We start from the raw sequence: 14,504 nt of genomic DNA, 5'->3' as shown, positions 1-14,504 counted from the left end.
TAGCACCGCTGCCCGTCACGCGTGAAAGCGGGCGGCAGGAGTCACCCGGGGGCACCCCGAGGGGCGTTGGCGGCGGTGGGGACGCCCGCGCTGCCTGAAGTTGCTCCTCTCCGCGTGTGCGTGGGGCTGCGCGGGGCCCAGGTGGGGGAGGGCGCGGCAGGTTCGCTCCCCCCCCACGGCCCTCCTCGCCCTCGCCGGGCTCCGCCGCTCGCCCCCCGGCGCCCCGCCCGCCCTCCTCTCCCTCTCGCCCGGCAGCCGTGGTGGTGGTGGCGGCGGCGGCGGCGGCAGCGGGCCCCGCGTCCCGGGCGCGGCCGGTTCCCCTCAGCGCCGCTCCCGCCGCCGCCGCGCGCCCGCACCGGCCCCGCTTCAACCGCTCCCCCCCTCCCCCCACCAACCCCCCCCCTCCCCCCTTACACCCCGTCGCCGGCGGCGGAGCCACCTCCCGCCCGCCATTCCGCCCCAAAACTTTCCGTTTTCCCCTTCCCACTCTCCGGGACTTCCTTGTGCCGCCCGTGCGCGCGGAGGGGGAGGAGGAGGCGTGTGCGGCGGCGGCGGCGAGGGGGGATTTACAGCCTCCTCGCAGGCTGGCCGGGACCCCGGGGGAAGCCGAGTTGCACCATGCGCGGCAAGTGAGGGAAAGTCTCCGCCAGCGCCGCCCGCAGAAGTTGCGGCGTTCCCCCGCCGGAGCGGGCGCGGTGCCTTTAACGCCCGCTGAGCGAGGTGAGTTTCCGAGGCGGATTATTCATCCTGGGGACCCTTTTTTTTTTTTTTTTTTCTCTTTCTTTTTTTTTTTTTTTTTTTTTTTTTTCCTCCCCTCTTACGCGCGCCGAGGTGACAAACGTCCTTCCCCGGGTGCAGCCCCCCGAGCTGAGCCCAGCCCGGGGCTCGCCGCCCCCCGCCGCCCCCTCCGCGGGCTCGGACCAGGGGTGGGGGTGGGGGTCGCCCAGCCCCTGCCTGTTATGACGAAGTTTGTGGAACCTGGGCCTTTGGGGGTCTGTTTGTTTTTTGTTTTGCTGTTTTTATTTTTCTGGTGGGTTTTTTTTTTTGGTTTGTTTTTTTTTTTTTTTTCCCGTGGAGCTGCGTGCGGGGCTGCCGTCTCGGCGGCGGGTGCGCTTTCATCACACCGACCCCGGGGTGGGGGTGGGGGGCAGTTTCTGGAGCGGCTCCCTACTTCTGAGACAGTGTTGTTTTTATTATTATTATTATTATTTAAAAAAAAAAAAAAGGAGAAATACTCGAGGGGAGGGGGAGGGGAGGGGGGGAAATGCGAGGTATTCGCGCTGAAGTGTGGTGGAGTTTGCAGAGCCCGGGTGGGGGAGGGGAGCCCATTCATCGCCAGGGCTTGAATCGGCCGCGGGCGGAGGGGCCGGTCGCTCCCGCACATCGAAGTTTACTTCCAAGTAGGTAAACAAGTTACACCCCCCCCCCCTCCCGCCCCCCATCGTCCCCCCATTCCCTCCCCCCTCCTCCTGGTGATGCGCGCCGCTGCCAACCCCGTTACCGGCGCTACGGGCTGACGGGGGTGGGTGGGGGGGGCGGGGGAGCCCCCCGGGGGTGGGGGGCGGCCGGGCTGTGGACCTGTTGCACAGGCTGGTTGGAAGCCACCGTGGCCAGCGCCAGTGCGGTGCCCGCCGTGGGGGGGGAGGGGAAGCCTCTCGCCCCCCTCCCCCTTCTCCCACCCCCGCTGTCAGCTGGCCGAGCCCCTGCTCCCCCCCCCCCCGCCCCGTTTTGTGGCGCGGGTTTAATCCCGGCGGGGTGGGTCCGAGCTGGCGGGGCGGTGCGGGGAGATGCTGGTGCGGTGGAAAGGGAATGACCCTTGGCCTATTTAATTACACGTTGTCGGGTTCTCCAGTAGGCATCCCGCACGACGCGAAAAGTGGTGGGGGGGGGAATCACAAAGCCGCGCCCTAAAAGTTATGCTTGGGTATGAATTTCTCAAAAGTAGGTTTGGGCTGAATAAAGGCTTTCCCTTTATGTTGTCTTAACATGTCTGTTGTTGTTCTCCACGCGGGTTTGCGCGGCGTTTGTCCTTTCCTGATGCACGAGTCTGGAAGTGCATATATGTGTGTGTTGGTGGGGGAGGGGAGGCGGGCTGTTTTGGTGGAGCTCATGGAGCGGTTCACCATAAAAAACCGAAAAGAGTCAGCATAATGTTGCAGAAAACAGAAATGCTCTACTGAAAAGAGCGCTTCTCAAGTGATGATTTGAATAAAGCGGAGTGTAAAATTAAAATTGCAAGACCAGTGTTTTAGGCTAACAGTATGAAAATACATATATGGTGCCAGAGGGAAATCTGATTCTGGTTAATAAATACAAGGTCGTTCCTCGTGACAAATATAATGTCGTATCTTTCTTCCTCAGCCCATTTATTAGCAATTCTTTAACTGAGACTGCTCACGTGGCCTGTGCCGGGTTTAACATAACACACCTTGCTTACTGTGCGGCTGCACATGCTGGATTTGGGCCTCTTCCTGTCCTACAGTCAGCATACTGTCAGGTACAGCGACGCCCGGCAGCTTTTGAAGCAAATGTATTCATTCTGTGATAGGAGATGTCGCCAAGAGAGCAGGATTGTCCTAGTGTGTTTCTGAGTTGCTTTTTTTGTTGGTTTTTTTTTTTAACAATTGCAGACAACAATCGCAACATCTCAAAGACAGCAATAGTAAAAAAAAAAAAGGAAACATTCCCACAGAAGGTTTGTAGAGGGGTTGGGAGGAAAAAGGAAAGTGAGAGGGGAAGGGTGCTATTCAATTAAAATTACATTGAAACTTTCTAGGGCTACATGCAATAATGGTAAAACTGGTGGAGGTTTCAGCAGAGCTGCTGTGGTCAGCTGAGAGCTTAACACCTTCAGCAAGCTAAGCAACAACCAAGGTTGTTTTTCCTCCCCCTAAGATGAAAAAGTGTGTTTCAGAAGTACAGAGAATTAAAAGCAACACATACACGTAAACACTGGCAACTACAAAACTGTCCAAGTCTCACAGGACAAAAAAAACCCACCCTTCTGCAGGTAAGTTATCATCTGAATACATCCTCTGCCCTTCCCCCACCTGATTGAGTAAGATAACTCCAACGTCCTCTGCCATACTGCTGCTCTGAATTACACTATTTGTTCTTTTCTTCAGCGAGCAGCAAGTAACCTCAACAATAAGAGTATCAAAAGAACAAAAATAAATTTAAGTCCTTGATAGGAAAGGGGGTCGGGTCCGTGCCTGGAGCTGTCAGGCTTCTGCTCCACCAGTTCACCCAGCTTTGGTCCTGTCATTGATTTACAGATAGACCTTCCCCATTTTTTTGATGATGGGGCCAGAAGTAGACCTGTCGTCCACTTCATATATCTAATGTGCCGTGCCTCCTGGAAGAGCTTCCTGAACAGAGGAAGGCTCACTGGCAGTGGCAGCCGTTAAATGCCAAGATCCCTCAGCTTGGAAGGAGTTGAAGAAAATGTCTTTCAGCGTGAGTGGGATGTTGTTTCTCGGTAGCTGAGAGAAGTCAGTAGTGTGGTACGCCTAGGATTTAGCAATACGCTGAATTTGGTTCATCGTGCAGACAAGTCCAGAAAACCCGTCATCCCAGGGCTTCAGCCTGGCGATTGCTGTAGACAGCGAGTGGGCGAGTGCTTCGGTGCCATTACCTCTTGCTGCTTTCTCTTGGCTACTGCCGAAGGCCGGTGCTAGAATTCATGCTGTTGTTGGTATTGAGCCGATGTCGTTTATGTTTGAGTAGTGCCAAGGGGCCTCTGTTCAAATCAGGGCCATTTTGGGAATATGGTAGACAATGATTCTTGCCCTGAGAAGGTTGTGATGCGAGTAAGCAACGGAGGCAAAAAGCTGGGAGGGTAAATGGTGGAAAAAAACTGGCTCAGGGGAACAGCAGCTGATTGTAGTGCCTTATCTGCGGGACAGTGGTGTGACCTCAGCTGGGAGGAGCGAGGAGAGTTGTTATTAACACCTGGCAGCACCGCTACCGATAAATCAGGCTGGCTCTGTGCAAAGAGGGTGGCGGGCATCCCTTCGCCTTCACAACGTGCGATCCGTACCTGCGCGTTCTCTTTACTTTTACTCTTTTAATTCCTAGTGTTATTTTAGATTATGTGCACCAGCCTGCCTATAAAATGATCAAGGTTTTGTAACTCTTGAGGGCAGATTCTTTTTTTCATAATCTTCATTATGAGGCAAGATGGAAGTAATTTTGTAAACTCTTTTTCAGCTGCCAAATTAAACTCCGTTCCCTCTTCCCCTCCCTCATCTTGCCTATTTTTAGTTAGGAGGAAATAGCTGACCTCTTTACAGCAAGAACCCAGACCCCCTGGGTGCCATTTATAGGTTTCTACTAAATGGCCTATTTGGACAACTTGGTTGAAATTAAACAAAAACATTGGAACTCCATCTCTACGTAGGAATAGCAGCCTTCCTGTCAGTGCAAAATCTGTCATTTTAACGATACTGAAACAAACATCCAAAGGTGAAAAATGGGGTTTAGGTTATTTTTCTTTTCTGTGGTAGAAAAGAGAGTTTTAAAGGCTTTTTTTTTTTTTTTTTTTGTGTGACAGTCTGGTCATTAATCTAATAAAATTTTATTTAAGAATGACTGACAGTATTTTGTTTACAAACCCAAGAAGCCCCCTGAAGTTAAGACTGTGTAAAAGCTAGGGGAAATCAAAGAAGGATGTTCAATCTCATAAGAAAAGGTCATCCTTTGCTTTTTTTTTTTCCTGTCCGATTTTTTTCTTGTGTAGTGATCTCATCCTAGATGGAGATTTGTAAATTATAGTTACAAATGTTTAGTAATTCCGTAGAAATACAAAATTACTTCTGCTGGCTTAACTGAAAGCAAGTTTTAACTATGGATACATGGCTGTTTTTGAAGGTAGGGAGCACAGGTTATCTTGCGTTACTTTTCTTGCACGTGTTTGTATTTCCTTTAAGTGATGGTGATGCCTTAAAAATACTGGCCTCTAGCAGCAGGTGCTGGATTTCTTAATTTGTTTGATGAGAGGAGAGTATATGGGGCTACCTGCGGTCTGTAGATTGCCTCTGTCATCCTCTGTCCGCATCCCAGCCACCGGTCGCTTTCTTTACTCTGGGTTATCAGTATGACTGCAGTGGGACAAGAGGCTTGGGGTTAGCCGCATCTGATGATTTGGCTTCCATTTTTATGATCTTGTTGACTTCATTTGGTAAAAGGGGCATCACAGTGTTTAACTCCATTTCTTGATCTTCTTTATGTGCAGTATGGACAATCAATATATGTCTGCTTGTCCTATTTAATTTGGAGTGCGTGTAAAGATTCGTAATGCTATGTGAAGCTGTAATGCCAAGAACCCTACAGTGTCCATGCAGTATGAAATCGTGACAATAGTACTGTAGTATGAAGAAGCCATTACTCTAATATTTTAGCTAAGCGCATTGCATCAACACAGTCTGACTTGAGTGATGAATGTTACTCGTTTGCTGTGAGAAGTTACACGGTACACCAAACACGTGTTTGTCACTTCTCTGTCAGAAGGCAATGCTGCTTGATGCTCAGATGATGCAACTTCTGGCCTGTTCATGAACAGGCCACTAGCACTAGTAATGTGTAATAACTGTATACCTGTGTAGGTGCTCATCAAAATACTTTCTAATGAGCTGCAGAGTTTTATTGACTCTTTGCCATTGGAGGGTGAAACAAGGCTTTTTAAAAAGCAGTGTTCTTCATTAATATGTAACAGCTGCCCTATACATCACTCCACTGCCATTCCAAATGTGATTGCTGTTACTGACCTAAATTTCATTTAAGCTCCTAATTCTTAGCTACAGTTTAACCTCTTATTACCATATAGTGGCTTTTGAATGTGTTTTGTTGCATAAAATCATAGTTTTGTTAGGTGGAAAGATCAAATGTGATCCCTCCCCCCCCACCCCCCCGTTGAAACACAACTTTCCCATACCTGCCATAAGTTCTTTGTAGAGCAAAGAAGTGACTTTTTCCCTTGGGCGTTAAAAATACTTGGGAAATACCCTTTGACGTTATCTTCAAGAAAACAAAGAGGATTTTCTTTTGGTGGATAGATTCCCTTTGTCATTCTCCAGATTAATATATTTGTTGTGCTCCTTTTTGAAGACAGCAAACTGCCCTGGATGTACGACTGTGGCTTCTGCTATAGTTTGCTGGGTAGCACTATCAGCTCTTCATTAATCCTGTACCATTGAACGGAAAATCTGCAGAATATTCTCCACAGTTCAAGAGTGGAGCCAACTGTTTACGATTTATATTTCTGAGCAGAATTATCGTGTTATAATAGCACTGCTGACAGGATACTGTTGCATTGTTGTGATTAACATGTATACCACTGTTGTTATGTTTCGTGCTTAGAAGCCTCCACTGCTGAATTTGTGCCAATTTGAACACAACTCAATATCCTACAGCAAAATCATTGAAAATACGTTTTTCCAAAAGGATGGACCTGTACAGTGTACAGTTAATACATGCATGAGATTTTTGTGAAGTAAAAATGTGGATTTGTTTTGCAAATGTTGTTAACTTACAATTAGGAATTGTTATAACCATATGATGGCTTCAGTGTCGTTCAGCAGCTACGAATGGGTTGTTGTCTCTGCCAGTGAGTTTAGTGTAGTTGCTACTCCCAGAGGATGCCTGTGCATCCAGAGACCCATTAGTATTAAGGCTTCTGTTAGCACACAGCCTCAGTTGGGATTGTTAACCAGTAATCAGTTTCACGAATATTAATTGTTTAAAACAAACTAGGCTAATTGTGGTGTGTCTTAGTGTGTGTGCATACCTACATGTATACATAGATAGCCTTAAGGTAGTCTGAAAAGTAATTTAGGAGAAAAAAGGAGTCTCCCTGAGGTGGGAGGACGGTGCTGGAGTGTGATGGGTAGGCTCTCAAACCCTGAACTAGGGTATGCTCAGGTTTCAGACTCCAGTGAGCAGCACCTGAGGTGGTGCAGAGCCGGCAAAATGGGTGTAGGACCGGGTCAGGCTGGACGTTGGGTTTTGGGAGAAGACAGAGGTGCAGCACCCTTTGATGAGGTGCTTACTGAAATATGGCAAAGTCAGGAGTGGATGGGTCCTGTGCTTGTATATCTAACAGAGCATGGTGAGACCAGGAGGCGACAACTGTGTCTAGGGCATGCATTCAAACTTCAACTTGATATCATCTTCATTTTTTTTTTCTTCATTTTTTTTTTCTTCATTTTTTTTTCTTCATTTTTTTTTTCTTCATTTTTTTTTCTTCATTTTTTTTTCTTCATTTTTTTTTTTTGATTCTATTCAGTTGCTGGTTGCTCTTAGAAGTAAAATTGGAACCTTGATTTCAACAGCGAGATTGAGGCAAAATTACCCTCTTCCTGAGCATTCTCCACGGATAGGGTCGAGCTTTGCTGATGAGGTAGGACAGAGGATCCAAGCACAGACAGTGCCTGTTCATACTGTGGGGATTAGTTTCCAAGGATATCTATCTGGTGCTTTTTACAGTCACAAAACAAACTTAACTCTTCTTGTGCCCACTTACATGCACACATGACTTAGACCTCTAGGAATTTTATTATAGAATTGACTGAAACACAGCAAATCTTTTCTAATTTTTTTTTCAGAAGGTGTTGGTAATGCTGCCAATTACGTGCATTAGGCTCTCTGTCATTGTAGCTTAACTTTGCTGGTTTTATTACTTTTTGGATTGAGTTTTGCCCTTTTTAGATATAAGAGCTTCTGTAGTTTTATGTAGTTAATATAGTTTACTTTTTAATTTGTTGACTTTTAAACTAAAATAATGTTACCTGGACAGCACAGACAAAAAGAAGGCCCGAGGATTATTCTGATGAGGAACACATCTTCCTCCTTATCCCAGACCTCAAAATCAAAGTAGAGAACAGAAGCAGGTACATTTTTGATAGTGTTGCATGGTGTTCCCAAGACACAGCTTTTGTCATTCTGTGGAAGGTATTCAAGGTTTTTTTTTTGTTTCCATTTTGACTATTACTCTGGGTTGTTTTTTTTTTTTTTGGATTGATGGTATTATAACTCATTAACAGTGCTCATTTGTATAAATCTGTTTTTATATTAAGAAACTCAGATATGCTCGGCTCTGATACCTCTACTTCTATCAATAAGTATCTTACATAACCAGTTAATTTAAATGAGCCAATTAGTTGAAAAGTAGTGCATGACAGTGTATCTTAAAAATTCATCCAGCTTCATTCTAACAGCGTTTTATATGCTTAGAAAAAAAAAATAAGGCAAGCTGAAAGGATGGCCCTAAATACAGTATTAGAGTGGAGGGAAAGAACCTATTTATTACATACAGCTCAAATTTACTAAAAAGTTAGTGTAATGATTAGTCTCACTGCTGATGAATGAAATCAACCTTTCTGGGAGACCACCATCGTGTCGTTACTACCTAGTCTGGTAATGCTGGGTAGAGGTTAGGTAAAAAAATAGGATGTAGCTTAGTCCCTGATGGGCAGTTTACAAGAAGAAGGAAGAGTGGGAGCAGGTTACCTCAAAAGCTAGGCTGCACTGGTTTTAACCTGCTGACTGTGAAATACATAAGGAAAATTTTGTAGGAATTTTCTGAAGTGGTTTTTTTTCCCTTGGTTAAGATTACATGCCTTCAAAACATTTATTCCTGTGCATCTCTTCAGTGTTATGATGGTAGTATATATGATATATGGGTATTTTCTAATATGTTGCTGTTATTTTGTGGTTACAGGAATTGCTTTTTATGTGTGTCTGTTTTTTGTGACATTTTGATTATTAGTGTGCATATGTGCTTACTGCTGGATTAAATTTTTTATGTTAAATTTTGCTTGGGGTAAGCAGTATATTATTTGTGGTATCTATTACATTGTCAACAGCATGTATTTTGGCTTTAAAAAACCCACTTGAAACGTGGAAGGGTTCTCTGTTCTCTAATGGCGACATGTTAAATGCAATTCCACATTGTCAGTTTGATCATACCCAGTGAATGGTGGCTTTGTAGATAAGGTGTGTTGTGCATAGCAGGTGTTCATGTGCGTGGAGTCCAGCATGAAAGACAAATTTAATTTCCTCTTACTAAAAATATATAGTGACTTGCATATCCTGTACATACTTAAGTGTTCAGATAATTACAGTGAGTACTTTCGTAGTTGTTTGTTCCTATATTCATATTGCCATAAGATTATTTTGAAGTACAACATTTTTCCCTTTTTTAAAGTAAATTTGAATATATATCTATTAAAAGAAAAAAAAAATCTGGTTCTTAACATCTTTACAAGGCAATTGATAGGGCACTCCTTTCCACAGCTGGATACTTATAGTCAAATGTAAACGATTTATCTGCCTACCATCTGCAGAATTACTGTGAAGATTTTATTAATGACTGATTTTGAAGAATTTTAAAACACATTGTCAACCTATTTTGTTGCTAGTTTATTAAAAAGCATGAATGTAGTATTCCACTTATTATTCAATCTTATTTTCCATCAAGTTATAAATTAGGATCCCAAAGTATCAAAAGAAAATTATGAAGAAAAGTTTTATCTCCCTTTCAGTGGTGAATTTAGAGTAAGAAGTAAAAATTGCTTTAATTGGTTAGTCTTCTGTTAATCTGTAAGTTAGTTTATTGGCCAGCAGAGTTGATTTAGGGTATTAGATTGCCGCTGAACCAGCCTTTGTTTGGTTTTTCCAGCCTTTTTGTAGTCACTTTTAAACTATTTTTTTTAAAAGCTTCCCCCCCCTTGAAAGCCCCTAATGAAAACTATTGGAGTTTCTAGTGAAATTTAATGAAGTTTTTCATTTCATTGGTTGTTTGCTGTGTTTCACAGTTTTTCTTTCTGTCAGCTCCACGATACACAGGTAATGCCAGCAAGGACGGAGTTGATAATACATTTGTGTTCTGAACATTCAACAAATCCTGTTATAGCTATGTCCTGATGTTGCAAAAACCTATTTGGCATGTGCAGGAGACTTCTAGGATCGGGCCTTATATGCTGGCAGCACAGATTCTTGACTGATTAAGTAAACATTTCTGAGCCTTTTTTAAAGCAACTGATGACGTGTGTGGTTTTAGCTTTAGTCCTGACAGTCAGTGTTCTTGTAATGAAACAGAGACTGTGGTGTCCCTCTCATATCCGTAGCCTACATAAGTAGTCTTTTTTGTATAGCGTAACTTCCACGCTCTATTTTGAATACCATTCTTATCTGAATCCTCACAACGTTCTTTGAAGTTTCCCTTGCTGACAAACATGCAGTTGAGATTTAGAGCCCAGTGTCTTTATAACGTGCAGGAGCTGCGCTGGCTATGTTGAAATATACTGAGGCGTAATGTTTTGCAGTTTGAAGTGTAAGACTTAGCAGTTTGAGGTTCCGAACATGTACATTGAAAAGTGACCAGCTTAGATGGGTGCTCAACTTTTTTTGGTCAAGCACCCTTAGTTTTTCAAGGCCAGCCCACATAAGTCTAAGAAATCCTAGCAGTAGCCACCTGTAAGGCAACTGGTAAGCGGTGGCAGGACTCTCTCGTTGTTGCCTCTCTAGATCATGTATAGTCTCAAAACTACTCTGCCAACTGGGATTTATCACATAAAAAGCCCAACAGCTCAGGTCCGGCACCTGATGCTTGTCTTTTGTGTAAGGGTTACAAATGCCATACCCTCTGTCAAGACCACATGCCAGCCTTCCCACGCAGCGATAGGTGTACCCCATGCGTTTTACGCTGGCCAAAGGCTGGTGTTATGCTTTGTCCAATCCGTTTCATGTTGAATCTTGGCAATCTGGGCCTTGTTGCTTTGTACAGATGGCAGTGCCAAGCCTACCTCATGGCTGGCTCATGCAAGCTAAGCAAAGCCTTCTGGAGGTACGGGGCCTGCAGCTGGCTTGGTTGATGCCACAGAGGCTCCATTGGAAGTTGGAAACTTGACCATGCATAGTGCAGTGCTTCGTCCTTCATGTTAGATGCTGGCCATAGAAATAAATACAAAGGTTTCACTGCTCCTAAATGAAAAAAACCCCCAAAACTCTAGAATGACACCATCTCTGTGCTGGTGGTGTGGTGTATGTGTTTTGTTTTAATTTACTGTTTTTCTCTGGGGTTGTTGCTGTGTTTGTCAGCAGTAGGAAAGGAAAATTATTCAGAAGGAGCATTAAGTTTATTTTTCTAACCTTAAAAATAAATTTTCTGTCTCAAAGTTTTTTTTTGATGACTTAAATGTTCTACTAATAGTTGTTTTACATAAATACAGAATTATTTATGCTGTTAGCGTTATCTTAATTGTTATTTTTGTCTTTGGGAATACACATGGTTATTTCTTTGGTGTCTCAAGTGGAGCAAATGTCTTGCCAGCCTATTTAATGTTGCTAACGTATGTGAGAAAGTATGCCCTGTGGCCTGAAACATCATTTATGTATTTGCCAGTTGCCCCTGTCTTTTAATTTCTGTTTTGTATGCATTGCATTTGGTTGGGTTGAATTTATTGTTGATTTCATCTGTTTGCAAATACTCTACTGACAGACCGTTTGCTTGTGTCTGCTTTGAGCGAGCATATTACCCTTAGTAATCTATGGATGTGTTGTTTTGAATGTTAGCCAGTGCATTCATAAAAATGGTAAAATTAGAGGAAAAGTATGAGAGCTGTGTAACCTATTATTTGTAAGCAACATTATGAAACTGTCTTTTGGTGTTTGACTCTATACTATGCATTTTATTTTTTTTCAAGTTTTCCCTTTTTATTGTCTCAGTTTTTCTGAGCTTCCCATCGTACACAGCCATTGGCTCAGATGTTTTAATTGCTATTTCTTTTTTTTTTTTTTTTTTGTACATTTCTGTTCGATTTGTTTTGAAGACTAAGGCTACTAGGTAAATAACAGCAGTAATATTTACAAGTTCTCTAATTCTGTGGTTTCAAACTGTGGCTTGCAAGCTGCTAGGGGACACACAAATTGTTTTTTTTTTTTTTTTTTTTAAGAGATCTGTGGGGAAAAAAGAAGGAAGTCTATTGTCATTCTGTTGAAGTTCACTGTACAAGGTATCTTTATAGGTCCACAAATTTAAAGAGATTAAAACTGACTGATCTAATTATATTGTAAACTTCTTAAGGATGTGATGGTATCTGGTTTTATGACTTACTACTTTGTGGGTGTATATATCGTTATGCAAGTAATAATCCTTGTTTTCACAGGAAGTAATTTATACCAACATTAAATTTTGGCATCAGTTTAGTTATATTATGTAAATTTTTATGAAAATATCCCTTCTCTTTTGTAGGGCTGTGACCAGAATTCTTTCATAGAACACAGATCTGGCTAATCTTTAGTTGCACAAAGACTAATCTAGAGAGGAGCTAGGAGGTCTGTTATGTAGCAAATCTGATCAACTAATTTTTTTTTTTTTTTTTTTTGGGGAGGGGAGGGTGTGTCTTATGCAATACCAGTTTTGTTTTAGGCTCCAACCATTTATGTAGTACTGTCACATTTCAGTAAATCCAAGTTCTTACATCTTAAAATGTCAGGAATTTTGTTATTTGATGTTACTATATTTCTGTTCTCTCCTTGAGAGCAGCACTCCTTGCTAATGTTAGGAGGGGTTACGCAGAGGAGGTGTGTGTGGTGAGAGTGGGAATAGGAAGTAAAACAGGCTTTGGCTGTTTACACATTCCAGGCAACCATAGATGTGCTCTCTTTGAGGCCTGAAATATTTTCCTTTTCACTATCAGTCTTGCAGATCTGGGGTATTTGGGCACACTGCCCATAAAAATAAATAGGAGTGTGTTAATCTCCTAGATAGAAATGTAATAAACCATATTTTGTCTTTGTGTGTGTGTGCATAAGAATAAAGATTAACAACACTTTTGTAATTAGAATATGACATTTTTAGAAATACTGGAAATTATGACTATTGCTATACTTTCTTCAAGAATTGCCTATAAAAGGGCAAAGTAAATTTGACTCCTTCCTTCTTGCTAGTTTATTCCAAAGGGAAAGTCACATAATCAAAATATTTTTGCAAACTAGATTTTCTATTTTCAGCCTGATAACCTTTGGCTCAAGGAGCTGACGATGAGTCCCTCTTTCTGATTTCCATGTAATGCATGTCTGTACATGCATTTTTAAAATTTATTTTGGGGTGGGTTTAGTCTGCTTTGCAGTCTTTCATTTGATTATTCTGGTTTCCAGCACTTAGGTTTCAGAGTTCTGATGAAATCAGATACACAAAGCCATCCACCTGCATGCCTATTCTCTTTTTTTTTTATTTTTTTAATTTTTTTTTTAATATTGGAAATTATTTCCTGCAGCCTGCACTAAAATACAGACTGAGCAGACAGGCAGATGAATAGTGATTTCTTCCAGGTTCTGCATAATGTAATGAACAGACCTTCTGTTTATTATTATTTATTATCCATGTTTGTATACATGTGATTTCCTTCTCTGAAGCTTGCTCTCTTGGGTTTCCTAAAGCTGTATCCTGTGTGTGCCAGGTTTTTCCCAAGTGGTGCAGTAGTGCCACTTTGTCACTCCAGCAACTTGCTTTATCACTGGGACTTGACGTGGCTCAGCTTCTTATAATTTCTGCTTTCTAAACAAAATTTGTTGCCCTCCAGAAATATTACCATATAATTATGACACAAAAACAAGACAGTCCCACTGAGATAACAGCTGTTACCTTCAGTCTTAAGACTATCCTAGCCCATGCAGTGTGAAAAGTAATTCAGACCATGCAATTTTTTTCCAAAGGCAGTTAATTGCTTAAAACTTTCTTGCATAGCTGTGACTGTCATCTGATCGGCGTTGAGAGGCATTAAACCACTTTTGGAAAAGCTGTATGCTACTTCAGCTAGACCACCAGCAACTTGGATAAACACATGGTACTATCTCTTTCTCCATTACGTTATTAGGAACAAAGTATCACTCTCCTCGTGTAGCGACCTGGGTCTAAAGCCAGAGGTTATTGGGGGTTGCTGTCAGGAGAGCTTGGACTGTTGAATTTAACCGAAATGGAAGTAAACACTAAGGTTGCCTGCACCTCATTATTTCTGTGCTTTTACGACAGACGCTCAAGACTGTTTGTACACTGGGTATGGCTCACGCTGATTATGTTGTTAATAATTTGTATGTCTAGCGTGTGTACTTGCCGAGTGCTGCTAAGAGGCCAACATTTTTGAGTATAGATATCTAAATAAGTGGCTTGGTTTTCAGAAGGTTTGGGTAGGTACAGCTGCAATTGAAATCAGAGGAATTACTGGCTGCTTAGTGCCTGGATAAGTAATTAGTCTTAATACAGGGGTGCATCATAACATTCTGACGACATGAGAGCACCTCCTTCTCTTTCCCCTAAGATAAATAAAGTAGTATTTTAAAAACTATTAAAAAAAAAATCCTACCAAGCGACTACTGCCAGTCCATATATAGATGGTGGTTTTTTCCATCTCTGTATCTTTCCTGAAATGGCAAAATTTGGTCCTAATACTCAGAAACAGCTCCTCACATTTAAAATACAGGTGACTCCCTCAAGGTGGTCTACG

General features: G+C 42.7%; 1 protein-coding gene across 5 annotated transcripts in view; it reads left to right on the top strand.

Moving 5' to 3' along the window:
• Positions 1-267: 267 nt before the first annotated feature.
• TBL1X (transducin beta like 1 X-linked) overlaps positions 268-14,504 on the top strand; it is a 195,104-nt gene continuing 180,867 nt past the window's right edge. For all 5 annotated transcript variants that reach the window (XM_086768224.1, XM_086768182.1, XM_086768189.1 and 2 more), the window contains exon 1: positions 268-720. The gene's annotated coding sequence lies outside the window, so the exon portion shown is untranslated. The remainder of the gene's footprint in view (positions 721-14,504) is intronic.

This window comes from Chlamydotis macqueenii, chromosome 1 (genome assembly GCF_036417535.1).
Source record: "Chlamydotis macqueenii isolate bChlMac1 chromosome 1, bChlMac1.mat, whole genome shotgun sequence".
In the NCBI taxonomy this organism is placed as follows: Eukaryota; Metazoa; Chordata; class Aves; order Otidiformes; family Otididae; genus Chlamydotis; species Chlamydotis macqueenii.
This window is presented reverse-complemented; position numbering and strand designations above follow the sequence as displayed.